Source organism: Scylla paramamosain, chromosome 20 (assembly GCF_035594125.1).
Source record: "Scylla paramamosain isolate STU-SP2022 chromosome 20, ASM3559412v1, whole genome shotgun sequence".
Lineage (NCBI taxonomy): Eukaryota > Metazoa > Arthropoda > Malacostraca > Decapoda > Portunidae > Scylla > Scylla paramamosain.
In genome coordinates, this window is record NC_087170.1 from 5927311 (window position 1) to 5941870 (window position 14560).

At 38.9% G+C, this 14560-nt stretch overlaps 1 protein-coding gene across 1 annotated transcript in view; it reads left to right on the plus strand.

Moving 5' to 3' along the window:
• Positions 1–7005: 7005 nt before the first annotated feature.
• Positions 7006–14560, plus strand: part of LOC135110749 (uncharacterized) — a 73670-nt gene continuing 66115 nt past the window's right edge. Inside the window, exon 1 of the mRNA XM_064023364.1 lies at positions 7006–7106. The gene's annotated coding sequence lies outside the window, so the exon portion shown is untranslated. The remainder of the gene's footprint in view (positions 7107–14560) is intronic.

A 14560-nucleotide genomic window follows, 5' to 3' on the forward strand; every position in this document is an offset into this window, starting at 1 on the left:
TTTCATTTCGGCTCATGGTTTATTGGGATAGTTTGAATACTCAGATACATTATTTTCGTGTCTAATGCTATTGTTCTTACATTTTATGTCATCTTTGTTGCCTGAATAAAGTCTTCTTTTGGTTTACAATGGACCACGCTCTATAAGGGACGAATTCGTCTGTAAACACTAACACCTCTGCCTTTTTGCCATGTTTAGTGTTTAAGCGAATTCGTCCCTTATATAGTGTGGTCCATTGGAAACCAAAAGAAGACTTTATTGAGGCAACAAAGATGATATAATATATAAGAACAATAGCATTAGACACGAAAATAATGTATCTAAATATTCAAACCCTCCCAAGAAACCATGAGCCGAAAATACCGAATTCACCCTCAGAGCAGCGAGGAGATGCTCATTCCTTGACGGCAGGGAGCAAAAGAGGCATCGAACCGTACATCTGGCATACTGTTCACGCATGCATTGATTCCGAGTTCTGGATAGACCTCGAGTGAGCAATCTGTCAACCACAGTATGAAATTCTAAGATACTTCCTTATGGTTAATGTACACTTAAGATGTACTATGCATGTTAGCATGTAAGTTGATACATAACATGTGGATTTTCAGTTGTATGGCTGCAGGATTAGTAAACCGATTATTGTTATTATTATTATTATTATTATTATTATTATTATTATTATTATTATTATTATTATTGTTATTATTATTATTATTATTATCAATATCATTACACACACACACACACACACACACACACACACACAGAGAGAGAGAGAGAGAGAGAGAGAGAGAGAGATGCCCTGGTTAGCGCGTCCGATTCACACCAAAAAGGTGCCTGTTTCATTTCCCGGAACACGTCAGAGTCTTTGAATCAGGATTGTCATTAATGAAACCTATTTGATCGCCAGTATGGGTTCCGTCATGGCCGCTCTACTAGTGATTTTCTTGCTTTCCTTACTGAGTCTTGGTCATCCTCTTATAGAGATTTTGGTGAAACTTTTGCTGTTGCCTTAAACATATCAAAAGCTTTTGATTTTCAAACTACCCTCCTACGGCTTCCATCCCTTTCTCTGTAACTTCATCTCAAGATTCCTTTTTGACCGTTCTATTGCTGTTGTAGTAAACGGTCATTGTTCTTCTCCTAAATCTATTAACAGTGGTGTTCCTCAGGGTTCTGTCCTGTCACCCACTCTCTTCCTATTATTCATCAATGACTTTCTAAACCAAATTTCTTGTCCTATCCACGCTATCCTACGCTGATGATACCACCCTGCACTTTTCCACGTTTTTGCGTAGAAGTCCAACCCTTCAGGAAATAAAGAATTCACGCAGGGAAGCCACACAACGCCTGACTTTTGATTTCTCTAAAATTTATGATTGGAGCAGAGCAAACTTGGTATTGTTCACTGCCTCAAAAATTTAATTCCTCCATCTATCAACTCGACACAACCTTCCAGACAACTATCCCCTCTTCTTCAGTGACACTCAACTGTCCGCTCCTTTTACACTGAACATCCTCGGTCTGTCCTTTTCTTATAATCTAAGCTGGAAACTTCACATGTCATCTCTAGCTAAAACAGCTTCTATGAAGTTAGGTGTTCTGAGACGTCTCCGCCAGTTTTTCTCGTCCCCTTCAGCAGCTAACTTTGAACAAAGACCTTATCTGTCCATGTATGGAGTATGTTTCACATGTCTGGGGAGTTTTCCTCTCATACCGCTCTTTTAAACAGGGTAAGATCAACCTGCCATCTCAAGAATTATCACGCCTTTAAGAATGTTCTCGGTGACCCTAGTGATTCTGAACTGTTGAAAATATATCGATTAACACAGCAGGAGTTTTATTTGTGACAGATTTGGCGGAAGATGCCTTAAAGAGTCTCACAGGAAGGAGTGATCCGTTGACGCTAGTAACTGATGTAAAATTTACAGTGTTATTTAGCCAATGGGAAATGCAGCTGTGCAGCAATGATAACCATGGCCCTTCCCGTGCCTTGTTGTTGCCGTGTTTCATTTACCTTCTTAATAAGAAAGCAACATCCATCTTTTTTGTGCCTCTGAGTGAGTGAAGCCTTTCAGGTACATCTTTACTCATATACTGACTGGACGAGGAAGGAAAGTCTTGTTATCAGTCTAGCTAGGTTTTCTTTATTAGCCTTTTCGGCATTAGCGGTCATCATCTCCTCAGTACTAAAGGTCTCTACCCAAGGTAGAGTGCTTTTGTTTGGTGATAGTCAGGTTAGGCTCTTAGATAGTGCGTTCTGTGCTAGGGATAGGAAGCGTAGGTCGAGGGTGTGTTTGCCGGGGGCCGGGATAGGGAAGGTAGCTGATAGGCTAGACACGTACTTGGAAAAAAGATGGGACCAAGCCCATTGTTTTTCTCAGTGCGGGAGGGAATGACCTTGGTAAGGTCAAGAGTGAGGAGCTTATCAGGAGGTTTCGACAGGCTTTGGACAGGATTAGAGACAAGGGAGGGATCCCCGTGGTATGTGGTGTCTTGCCGAGGAGGGGAGTTGGTGCTGAGTGGCTCTCCAGGGCTATTACAGTGAATCGCAGGTTCGCGAATCATTGTAGGAGTAATGGATGGACGTTCATCGACAACTGGGACCTTTTCTATGGTAGGAACACCTTGTACACCAGGGATGGAGTGCATTTGTCACGCCAGGGTGTTCGTGTTTTGGCCGAAAAACTCCAGCACTTTTTTCGTTAGTCGGGAGGGAAGAAGGGGTAGTGAGGAGAAGGCGAGGGGCAAATTAGTTCAATCTAGAAAGGTAGCTAGCTCAGGGATGGTGAGAAATAGCTTAAGTGTTTACTACACAAACTGTTGAAGTATTCTGAATAAAATAGACTTGCTTAGAGGAATAGCGAGCGTAGAGAAATTTGATATCATTGCTTTAACTGAAACTTGGTTAGATATGTCAGGAAAAGTATTTAATGCAGAGGTTAAGATAGATGCGTATACAATGTTCTATAAAGATAGGGAAAACAGGAGAGGAGGAGGCGTCGCGTTATACGTTAGGGACACATTACAGTGTTGTATGAACAATAGAATTAAAACAGATAACAAAGCAGAGTCGATATGGGTAGATATTAAGGAAGGATAGCAGTCAGTAGTACTAGGGATAGTTTACAGACCACCGACCAGTACAGAGGAAATTAACACCTCACTGTGGCAGGAATTAAACAGAGCAGGTAGGTACAGTCAGGTATGTGTGGTAGTAGAATTTAATTTTAGGAATATCGACTGGAGTCTGCTGGTGGGTAACAAGGAAGCAGAGGAATTTCTTAAGGTAATTCAGGATCATTTTTTTTAAACAGGTAGTCGTAGAACCCACAAGGGGGAATAATATTCTAGATTTAACTTTTACTAACAGGGAGGAAGCAGTCACGCAGGTAGAGGTTGGAGGACAGCTAGGTAACAGTGACCATAGGGAAATTAGGTACAATTTAGAATGGGAAGAAACTGTTAGAAACAAAAACTATAGTAAAATACCTGACTTTGGGAGAGCAGATTTTGAAGAATTAAAAAGGTACCTCCAAGGAGTGGACTGGCAAAGGTTGCAGGGTGAGGTCAGGTCAGGTACGGAGTTCAGAGAGATAAGGCAGGATGAGAGAGGTGAGGTGAGGCGTGAGGGTGTAGGACAAGAGGAGGGAAGATGTGTCCGGAAGGGAGGAGGAAAGAGAAAGGGGGGAGATAGGTGTGAGTATGTTGGAATGTCAGGTCATGCTGAAATGAGAGAGGTGAGGTCGAGGCGAGTAGATGAGGGAGTGGAGAGGATGGTAGGGGACGAGATGAGGGGGTTAGGTGAAGTAAATGTAGATGAATTGTATAAATATTTCGTAGATAAATTTCATACAGGTAGGTCAGTTAGCAAATATCCCGTATAGAACAATAAGATCACAAAAAAATTACCCTAAATGGATGACTGCTAGGTTAAAGCATTATATAGGGCATAAGAGAAGTATATATAAGAGATTAAGGGCAGGTGAAAAAGTTTTAAGGATACAATATAATGAATTAGTTAGAACAGTCAGGAAGTTAAAGAGGAAAGCTAAGAACAATTATGAATTAAAGGTAGCCAGCCAGGCGAAGACGGACCCCAATGGATTTTATCAGGTATACAGGACGAAGAATAAGGATACTGTAGGTCCATTAAAGGCAGCAGATGGGGAGCTGGTTAGTTCTGGGGAGGAGATAAGTAAACTTCTGAATGATTATTTTTTAACTGTCTTCACCCAGGAAAACATGCAGGATATGCCAGATAGTGAACAAGTGTTTAGAGCAGATGAGAATGAGAAGCTGACAGATGTTTCCATAACTAGGGAGACAGTGGAACAGGAGATAGATAGGCTAAAAAAGTCCAAGTCACCAGGACCTGATGAAATATATCCCAGAGTACTTAAGGAATGTAAAGAGATTATTAGTGAGCCGTTAGTTTCTGTCTTTAGGAAATCACTGGAGTCGGGTGAGGTATCAGTAATGTGGGGGCAGGCTAATGTAGTACCGATCTTTAAGAAAGGAGATAAAACTTTAGCCTCTAATTATAGACCTGTCAGCTTAACTTCAGTTGTAGGTAAAATGTTAGAGTCAATAAGAGCGAGGAACATTAGGGAACATTTAGACAAACTTAACTTGATAAATCAGTCACAGCATGGCTTCACGAAGGGGAAGTCTTGCCTGACAAACTTGTTAAGTTTTTACAGTAAGGTGTACGAGGCAGTACATAATGGTGATAGTTATGATATCTTATATCTGGACTTTAGTAAAGCATTTGACAAGGTACCCAATCAAAGGCTCCTGAGAAAGGTTAGGGCACACGGGATAGATGGGAAGGTGTTAGGCTAGATAGGGTCATGGCTTGGTAACAGGCGACAGAGAGTGGTAATAAACGGCTCGAAATCCGAGTGGGGTCATGTAATTAGTGGGGTGCCACAGAGATCAGTATTAGGGCCATTGTTATTTCTAATATATATCAATAACTTGGATAGTGGAATTAGTAGTGATGTTAGTAAATTTGCGGATGACACAAAGATAGGTAGATTAATTAGGTCAGAATCGGATGCCATCGCCTTGCAGGCAGACTTAGATAGAATGAATGTATGGATGGATAGATGGCGAATGCAATTTAATATCAATAAATGCAAAGTGCTTAGCGTAGGTAGAGGAAACCACACAATAGGTACACATTAAACAACCAAACTCTGGTAGGTACAGGGAACGAGAAAGATTTAGGAGTTATAGTTAGCTCTGAACTCCGTCTAGGGAAACAATGCATAGAAGCCAGAAACAAGGCAAATAGGGTATTAGGATTCATTTTTAGGAGTGTTAAAAGTAGAAGGCCGGAAGTAATATTAAAGTTATACTTGGCGCTGGTCAGACCTCATCTAGACTACGCTGTGCAGTTCTGGTCCCCACATTACAGGAAAGATATAGGTCTATTAGAATCAGTACAGAGGAGAATGACTAAAAGGATACAGGGGATGAGGAGTATTCCTTACGAGGCGAGGTTGAAGCTGTTAAATTTACATTCTCTAGAGAGACTTAGGTTAAGAGGGGACCTGATAGAAGTCTTTAAGTGGTATAAGGGTTATAACAAGGGAGATGTAAGCAAAATTCGTAGGATCAGCAACCAGGGTAGAACAAGAAATAACGGGTTCAAGCTTAAAAAATTTAGGTTTAGGAAGGAGATAGGAAAAAATTGGTTCTCAAATAGAGTGGTAGATGAGCGGAACGGACTCAGTAATCATGTAGTTAGTGCTAGGACACTAGAGAGCTTTAAGAGAAGATTAGACAAGTTTATGGATGGGGATAACAGAAGGAAATAGGTAGGTGTGTTTCATACAGGGACTGCCACGTGTAAGCCTGGTCGCTTCTTGCAGCTTCCCTTATTTCTTATGTTCTTATGTAAAGAAAGGGGACAGAAAAGGATGTTGAGTGGGAGTGGCGGGGCGACCTTGGCTCATGGATGTAGACAGTAAGACAAAATACACGCTCCTTGCTCGGGATTTAGTTTGCTCATTAGAAAAAATTAATTAATTTGATTTAATTTAATTAAAAAATTAGAATTAATGATGAATTTTTTTTATTTAACCTAAAGAATATATATATATATATATATATATATATATATATATATATATATATATATATATATATATATATATATATATATATATATATATATATATATATATATATATATATATATATATATATATATATATATATATATATATATATATATATATATATATATATATATATATATATATATATATATATATATATATATATATATATATATATATATATATGTGAAATGGTTACATTATAAACTCGAAATTAAGAAATATAAGATTTTATTATTTTCCTCTTTCACCATTTTTATACTAGAGCTTAGGTATTAGGATCAACCAACGCTCAGCCCAGCCTTAAGCATGCTTAGAAGATAAGCACAAGGCTAAGCAAAAGGGTGAGCAGAAGGCTGAAACTTCTGCTTAGCAGAAGACAGCCCCTGGGATAAGTCGGGAATTGTGACCCTCTGCTCATGGGGGAGATACGAACTGAAAAAATACACAGGATATGATCATTGATTGATTGATTTACAAGGTCAAGGCATCGCAACATCGTGGTCATATAGCGCCGCCGAAAAATGTTCAAAGCAATTCAAATGCTAGATAATAATATTTATAATGACAAAAATGTGCTAAGATAAAAATAGTAATCACAAAAAATTATGAATATGTATAAGAAAACGTGATTAATCAGGTAAAATTGAAGTGTTACAAAATAAGTGAGACTCAAGTATCTGCCACAGAAAATAAATAAACAAAATAGAATAAGAAAAAATAAATAAATTGCCTACCAGGAATATTGACGTGCATAGAATGACAAATGTTGCATTACGTGGCCAACACTTGTAGTTACCCTCCCCTCCCTCCCTTCCCCGACACAGGTGGGTATTGATCCTCATCGTTTCACTGCTGCAGTTAAGATCAATTTCCAAGCGTCACCTGGCGGAAACGTGTAACTGTTTGATTCTCCCTCTGAGCGTGGTAAGCTTGGTGCAGCGACGTTCTATTTCGCCAAGACAACATTCGCTTTTGGTGAGTTAATTCTTCATGACAAAGAAGGTAACAGATTTTTATTTATTTACGTATATTTTTTTTATTTATTTATTAATTTATTAATTTTATTATTTTTTTATTTTTTTTTATACAATTCTAAGTTTACATATCTCATTCAGGATCACATTACTAACACATGAGTGGATGAATTATTTGCGTATACTATGGCATACACAAAGAAAGAAGAAAAAAAATACCCTTGTGTGTGTGTGTGTGTGTGTGTGTGTGTGTGTGTGTGTGAAAGCTTGATCCCGCTGGTTCCCGGAACTCTCTGGGGCGAGGCTGATTGAAGAGATCCGTGCCCCATGGTTAGCAAGGAGTGTCCTAGGTGTAGGGCAACATTTATATATGATTCTGGCATTATTATTTGACGCGTCATTTCGTCATAAACATTTTGAGTTATTCTGCACAATACAGCCAGTTCTATTATCTTCAACCTTTTATATTTCTTATCTATCTTGTGCTTATGTATTTTTTTTCTAATCTTTTTTTTTATTCTCCTTCAATAACTTTTTACTAGTTTATAATATTACTATTCATCCTACAACCTTATCCCTTCCCTTAGATTCCACTCAACATATTCTTCCTTATCTTTTGTTACACTATTTGCATTTTCATCTCTACTTTTTTTTTTCTCCTGATAATTTTCCCTAAAACAATCTTCGCCATTTTTACATCATATCCATTATCTTTAATTTCAACACTTTCATTTTCATCCTCATCTCCTTAATATCTCACCCTAGATAAGCAATCTGCTACTTTGTTTGCTTTCCCAGTAATATAATGCAGCTTGAAAACAAATCCATCCACCAACGTTTCCCATCTAGTTATTCTGTCATTTCTATTTGAAGTAGTCAATAACCACACCATAGGTCTGTGATCTGCGAGAACAACAACTGGTATTCTAGGCAAAGGTTTCTATTGAACTCAACAATGGACAGAGCTTACTTTCAATAGTATTATAGTTCAGTTCATCCTTACTTGATTTTCTACTGAAAAAGGTCTGATATTATTGAGATCATCCTATTGTCGTAGAACACCCAATTAAATAATTTGAGGCATCAATGATGAGAAAAAAAAAAAAAAACTTCTGAAAACTGGGAATTTTATTTTATTTGTATTATTATTGTTGTTAATTCGTGTTCTAGAATGTTAAATGTTTTAACAGCTTCATCATTCAAGTTATGATTTTTTTTCTTTGCCTTCTTACCATCCACCATGCCCATAATTAATTTATATTGAGGGATTGCTATCTCAGCATAGTTTCTTACAATGTTTCTTTAGTATTTCGTCATTGCAGGAAAAGAATGTATCTCCTTAATGGGTAGTTGGGTTCTTAATAGCCTCTATTTTACTTGGTTGTGGTTTTAACCCTTCAGCTGACATGATGTGACCTAAATAATAATAATGTAAACTACTCTTGAAAAAAGAAAAAGAAAAACTTTCTCTGTTTCACCTTCAGTTTAACTTTCCACAAACGAAGAACCTTCTCTAAATCCTCAGCATGACCATTCGAATTCATTCATTGAATGATAATATCACCCACATAAACATGAGTGGCATGCCCTGTCAGCCCCACCAACAGTTGATTAATAATCATGAACAAAGCTGCAAGAAAAAACCTTCAAACCCATAGGTAAAACATTATGCTCATATAACTCATCTGGCGCTACAAAAACAGTTCATTGTAAAATATTCTTAATTTCCCTACGCTATGCAATATATTATTTATGTTTGGTAATGGTAAGAACAATTTTGAATATGTTGATTTAATTTTCGACTTCGAAAACCAATGCAAAGTCTTATATTCTCATCCTTCTTTACTATTGGTACTAGGGGAGAGTGGAAGGGTGATGTCAAGTGCCTGACAATACTATTTTTTTTTTTTTTTTTTATGTAGGAAGGATACTGGCCAAGGGCAACAAAAATCTAATAAAAAAAAAAAGCCCACTGAAATGCCAGTCCCATAAAAGGGTCAAAGCAGTGGTCAAAAATTGGTGGATAAGTGTCTTGAAACCTCCCTCTTGAAGGAATTCAAGTCATAGGAAGGTGGAAATACAGAAGCAGGCAGGGAGTTCCAGAGTTTACCAGAGAAAGGGATGAATGATTGAGAATACTGGTTAACTCTTGCGTTAGAGAGGTGGACAGAATAGGGGTGAGAGAAAGAAGAAAGTCTTGTGCAGCGAGGCCGTGGGAGGAGGGGAGGCATGCAGTTAGCAAGATCAAAAGAGCAGTTGGCATGAAAATAGCGGTAAAAGACAGCTAGATATGCAACATTGGGGCGGTGAGAGAGAGGCTGAAGACAGTCAGTTAGAGGAGAGGAGTTGATGAGACGAAAAGCTTTTGATTCCACCCTGTCTAGAAGAGCAGTATGAGTGGAACCCCCCCAGACATGTGAAGCATACTCCATACATGGACGGATAAGGCCCTTGTACAGAGTTAGCAGCTGGGGGGGTGAGAAAAACTGGCGGAGACGTCTCAGAACACCTAACTTCATAGAAGCTGTTTTAGCTAGAGATGAGATGTGAAGTTTCCAGTTCAGATTATAAGTAAAGGACAGACCGAGGATGTTCAGTGTAGAAGAGGGGGACAGTTGAGTGTCATTGAAGAAGAGGGGATAGTTGTCTGGAAGGTTGTGTCGAGTTGATAGATGGAGGAATTGAGTTTTTGAGGCATTGAACAATACCAAGTTTGCTCTGCCCCAATCAGAAATTTTAGAAAGATCAGAAGTCAGGCATTCTGTAGCTTCCCTGCGTGATATGTTTACCTCCTGAAGGGTTGGACGTCTATGAAAAGACGTGGAAAAGTGCAGGGTGGTATCATCAGCATAGGAGTGGATAGGACAAGAAGTTTGGTTTAGAAGATCATTAATGAATAATAAGAAGAGAGTGGATGACAGGACAGAACCCTGAGGAACACCACTGTTAATAGATTTAGGAGAAGAACAGTGACCGTCTACCACAGCAGCAATAGAACGGTCAGAAAGGAAACTTGAGATGAAGTTACAGAGAGAGAAGGATAGAAACCGTAGGAGGGTAGTTTGGAAATCAAAGCTTTGTGCCAGACTCTATCAAAGGCTTTTGATATGTCCAAGGCAACAGCAAAAGTTTCACCAAAGTCTCTAAAAGAGGATGACCAAGACTCAGAAAGGAAAGCCAGAAGATCACCAGCAGAGCGGCCTTGACGGAACCCATACTGGCGATCAGATAGAAGGTTGTGAAGTGATAGATGTTTAATAATCTTCCTGTTGAGGATAGATTCAAAAACTTTAGATAAGCAGGAAATTAAAGCAATAGGAGGGTAGTTTGAGGGATTAGAGCGGTCACCCTTTTTAGGAACAGGTTGAATGTAGGCAAACTTCCAGCAAGAAGGAAAGGTAGATGTTGACAGACAGAGCTGAAAGAGTTTGACTAGGCAAGGTGCAAGCACGGAGGCACAGTTTCGGAGAACAATAGGAGGGACCCCATCAGGTCCATAAGCCTTCCGAGGGTTTAGGCCAGGGAGGGCATGGAAAACATCATTACGAAGAATTTTAATACGTGGCATGAAGTAGTCAGAGGGTGGAGGAGAGGGAGGAACAAGCCCAGAATCGTCCAAGGTAAAGTTTTTAGCAAAGGTTTGAGCAAAGAGTTCAGCTTTAGAAATAGATGTGATAGCAGTGGTGCCATCTGGTTGAAGTAGAGGAGGGTAAGAAGAAGAAGCAAAGTTATTGGAGATATTTTTGGCTAGATGCCAGAAATCACGAGGGGAGTTAGATCTTGAAAGGTTTTGACATTTTCTGTTAATGAAGGAGTTTTTGGCTAGTTGGAGAACAGACTTGGCATGGTTCCGGGCAGAAATATAAAGTGCATGAGATTCTGGTGATGGAAGGCTTAAGTACCTTTTGTGGGCCACCTCTCTATCATGTATAGCACGAGAACAAGCTGTGTTAAACCAAGGTTTAGAAGGTTTAGGACGAGAAAAAGAGTGAGGAATGTACGCCTCCATGACAGACACTATCACCTCTGTTATGCGCTCAGCACACAAAGACGGGTCTCTGACACGGAAGCAGTAGTCATTCTAAGGAAGGAAAATCAGCAAAATACCTCCTCAGGTCCCCCCAACTAGCAGAGGCAAAACGCCAGAGGCACCTTCGCTTAGGGGGATCCTGAGGAGGGATTGGAGTGATAGGACAAGATAAAGATATGAGATTGTGATCGGAGGAGCCCAACGGAGAAGAAAGGGTGAGAGCATAAGCAGAAGGATTAGAGGTCAAGAAAACGTCAAGAATGTTGGGCGTATCTCCAAGACGGTCAGGAATACGAGTAGGGTGTTGCACCAATTGCTCTAGGTCATGGAGGATAGCAAAGTTGTAGGCTAGTTCACCAGGATGGTCAGTGAAGGGAGAGGAAAGCCAAAGCTGGTGGTGAACATTGAAGTCTCCAAGAATGGAGATCTCTGCAAAAGGGAAGAGGGTCAGAATGTGCTCCACTTTGGAAGTTAAGTAGTCAAAGAATTTCTTATAGTCAGTGGAGTTAGGAGAGAGGTATATAGCACAGATAAATTTAGTATGAGAATGACTCTGTAGTCGTAGCCAGATGGTGGAAAACTCGGAAGATTCAAGAGCGTGGGCACGAGAGCAGGTTAAGTCATTGCGCACATAAACGCAGCATCCAGCTTTGGATCGAAAATGAGGATAGAGAAAGTAGGAGGGAACAGAAAAGGGGCTACTGTCAGTTGCCTCAGACACCTGAGTTTCAGTGAAGAAAAGAAGATGAGGTTTAGAAGAGGAGAGGTGGTGTTCTACAGATTGAAAATTAGATCTTAGACCGCGAATGTTGCAGAAGTTAATGAAGAAAAAGTTGAGGGGGGTGTCAAGACACTTAGGGTCGTCGACGGAAAGGCAGTCCGACCTGGGGACATTTATGGTCCCCTCCCCAGATGGGGACTCCGAGGCTGGTGTAGGAGTCGCCATGATTTTAAAATTTTTGAGTGAAGGGTGTGTGTGTTATTAGGTGCTTGTAGTTTTGTGTGGAGGAAGAGAGTTGTCTTTAGAGGGCAGGCTGTGACTACCCCCTTGTGTTGTGAGACACAAAGGGAAACGTTCAGTGAGGTCACAGCTGGGTTTAATGATAAGTTCACAGCACCCCCTGAACAGTGCTTTAGACCTCACTGGGAGTAATTATTGTTTCGGCAGGTGTCTACTGCCTCCTCCTATGACTCCTATGCCTATGCCTATGACTCCTATGCCTCTCCATGACTTTTAATTTGCTCTGCTATTCTTTCATTAAGACAAGCTGGCATTGGTTAAGGTCTCTTTGGCTTGGACATGAATTGTATGATAAATAAATAAATAGATAGATAAATAAATAAAGGTGTCGCACTTGGGGATCATCACTTACAAAGACTGATGAATACTTGATTAAATTTTTAACAATTGATTTTCTTTAATGCCGACAGGGTACATGGCATTTACTATTTCAAGAAGGTCATTTAGATGTCTTTTTTTTTTACTTTTTTCTTTTTTCTTTGGCAATATTAACCACATGCTGATCATAATGGGTTAGTAAGTCTTCTCTTGTGCATGACTGGACAAAACCCAAAGTCTTTCCTGGGTTCTACTTGAACATTTCCACTTGAGTAATCCATATATTTTATCACTCACAGACCCCTTATCATTTTCTAGTTTCATTAATCCTTGTCGTAACAAATGAGTTTCTAGGTTTCCTGACACCGGCTCAAATATAGCTGTATCACAGTCCACTAGCTTACGTAGTTTCCAAGGTCACATAGCCTACTTTCTCTCTCTCTCTCTCTCTCTCTCTCTCTCTCTCTCTCTCTCTCTCTCTCTCTCTCTCTCTCTCTCTCTCTCTCTCTCTCCTTGCAATACTGATGCCAGATTTAATGGGGTTACGTAATGAGTTCTTGCCTATACGTTTAGTTTCCTTGTTTATTATATGCAGTGCATGTTTCATAGACAATTCCTCTTTAATTATTTCTTCAACATATTAAGTTAATAGCTTGATATGTAAATTAACATTGTATTTACTCATAAAATCCGAGCCTATTTTCACTATTGATTGCAACGTCTTGTCTTCATTAATATTTTTTTTTCACTATTCCTGAAGTTTATATTGCTCTTTCCTGAAGTTACCTTGACATCTCCACTCACATTGCGAATTATTTTACTAGATGGACAAATCTATGTCTTTTAATTAATTTATAGTTTCACGAGATATGAAAGATACTCCTCCCCTGCTTCCAACAAAGCTAACGTATTCTTGTTTTGTATTTGTACTTATAATAAACGAGGCCATGCCCTGTATTTCTGTTGATAGCCATGAAAACTACCGATTTATTACGCTGTTCTGGTAATACATTGGCGGTTTTATTTATTTATTTATTTATTTGTACTATTTTATCTACATATTTAATATTTATTTTTATTATTCATTATTATTATTATTAATATTATTATTATTATTATTATTATTATTATTATTATTATTATTATTATTATTATTATTATTATTATTAATGTTATTATTAGTGTGTGTGTGTGTGTGTGTGTGTGTGTGTGTGTGTGTGTGTGTGTGTGTGTGTGTGTGTGTGTGTGTGTGTGTGTGTGTGTGTTGAAGTGTTCCTACATGTACACTCGTTGTTCGTGTGCCCCTGTACACGACAGGTGAAATGATCTCTACTAAAGTGGTCGTCTCACAGCGCAAAATTTTGAGGTGTGACCAAACTTGTGGCACCTGTAACATTTAAATGCTTTGCAGTTTTGCATAGTGTGATTATTTAATCCACACCTTTGGCAGTACATTCTGCTTCGACCAGTCAGAGGTCTGTAAACTGAAGATTCTGATGTGACTACATTAACGGTCACCGAGTTCGCGGGAATTAACTTACTTTCCCTTCTTATTGTAGCATCAGAGAGCTGAGGGCTAGGATGTAAATATGCGTATTTAATTGTTTTTTTTTTTTTTTTTGTGCAAACAGAGGTTTTCTCATATTTGCGTATTTACAGAATGTATGAAAAAAGACAATACACAACATCCTGTAACTAAACATCAAAATAACACGAACATCCTATAAATCCTATAAGTTTCCTCACTTTAACTTCATAAGATAGCCAATTAAATCGATTTCCTAGACTGCATTACACAACTTTTGAGCTATACTTAAAGTAACAAGATGTGCTTCTCTATCTCTCTGCCTCTCTGGTCTGGGACTGGAACCTCAGCCTCTCTATCTGCTACTAAATTATTCCATTATTACACGATATAATATACCCTCATAAATTTCTTCCCTTTAACTTCATAACATAGTCAATTAAATCGATTTCCTAGACTGCATTACACAACTTTTGAGCTATACTTACAAGTAACAAGACGTTCTTCTCTATTTCATCTCTGCCTCTCTGGTCTGGGACTGGAACCACAGCCTCTCTGTCT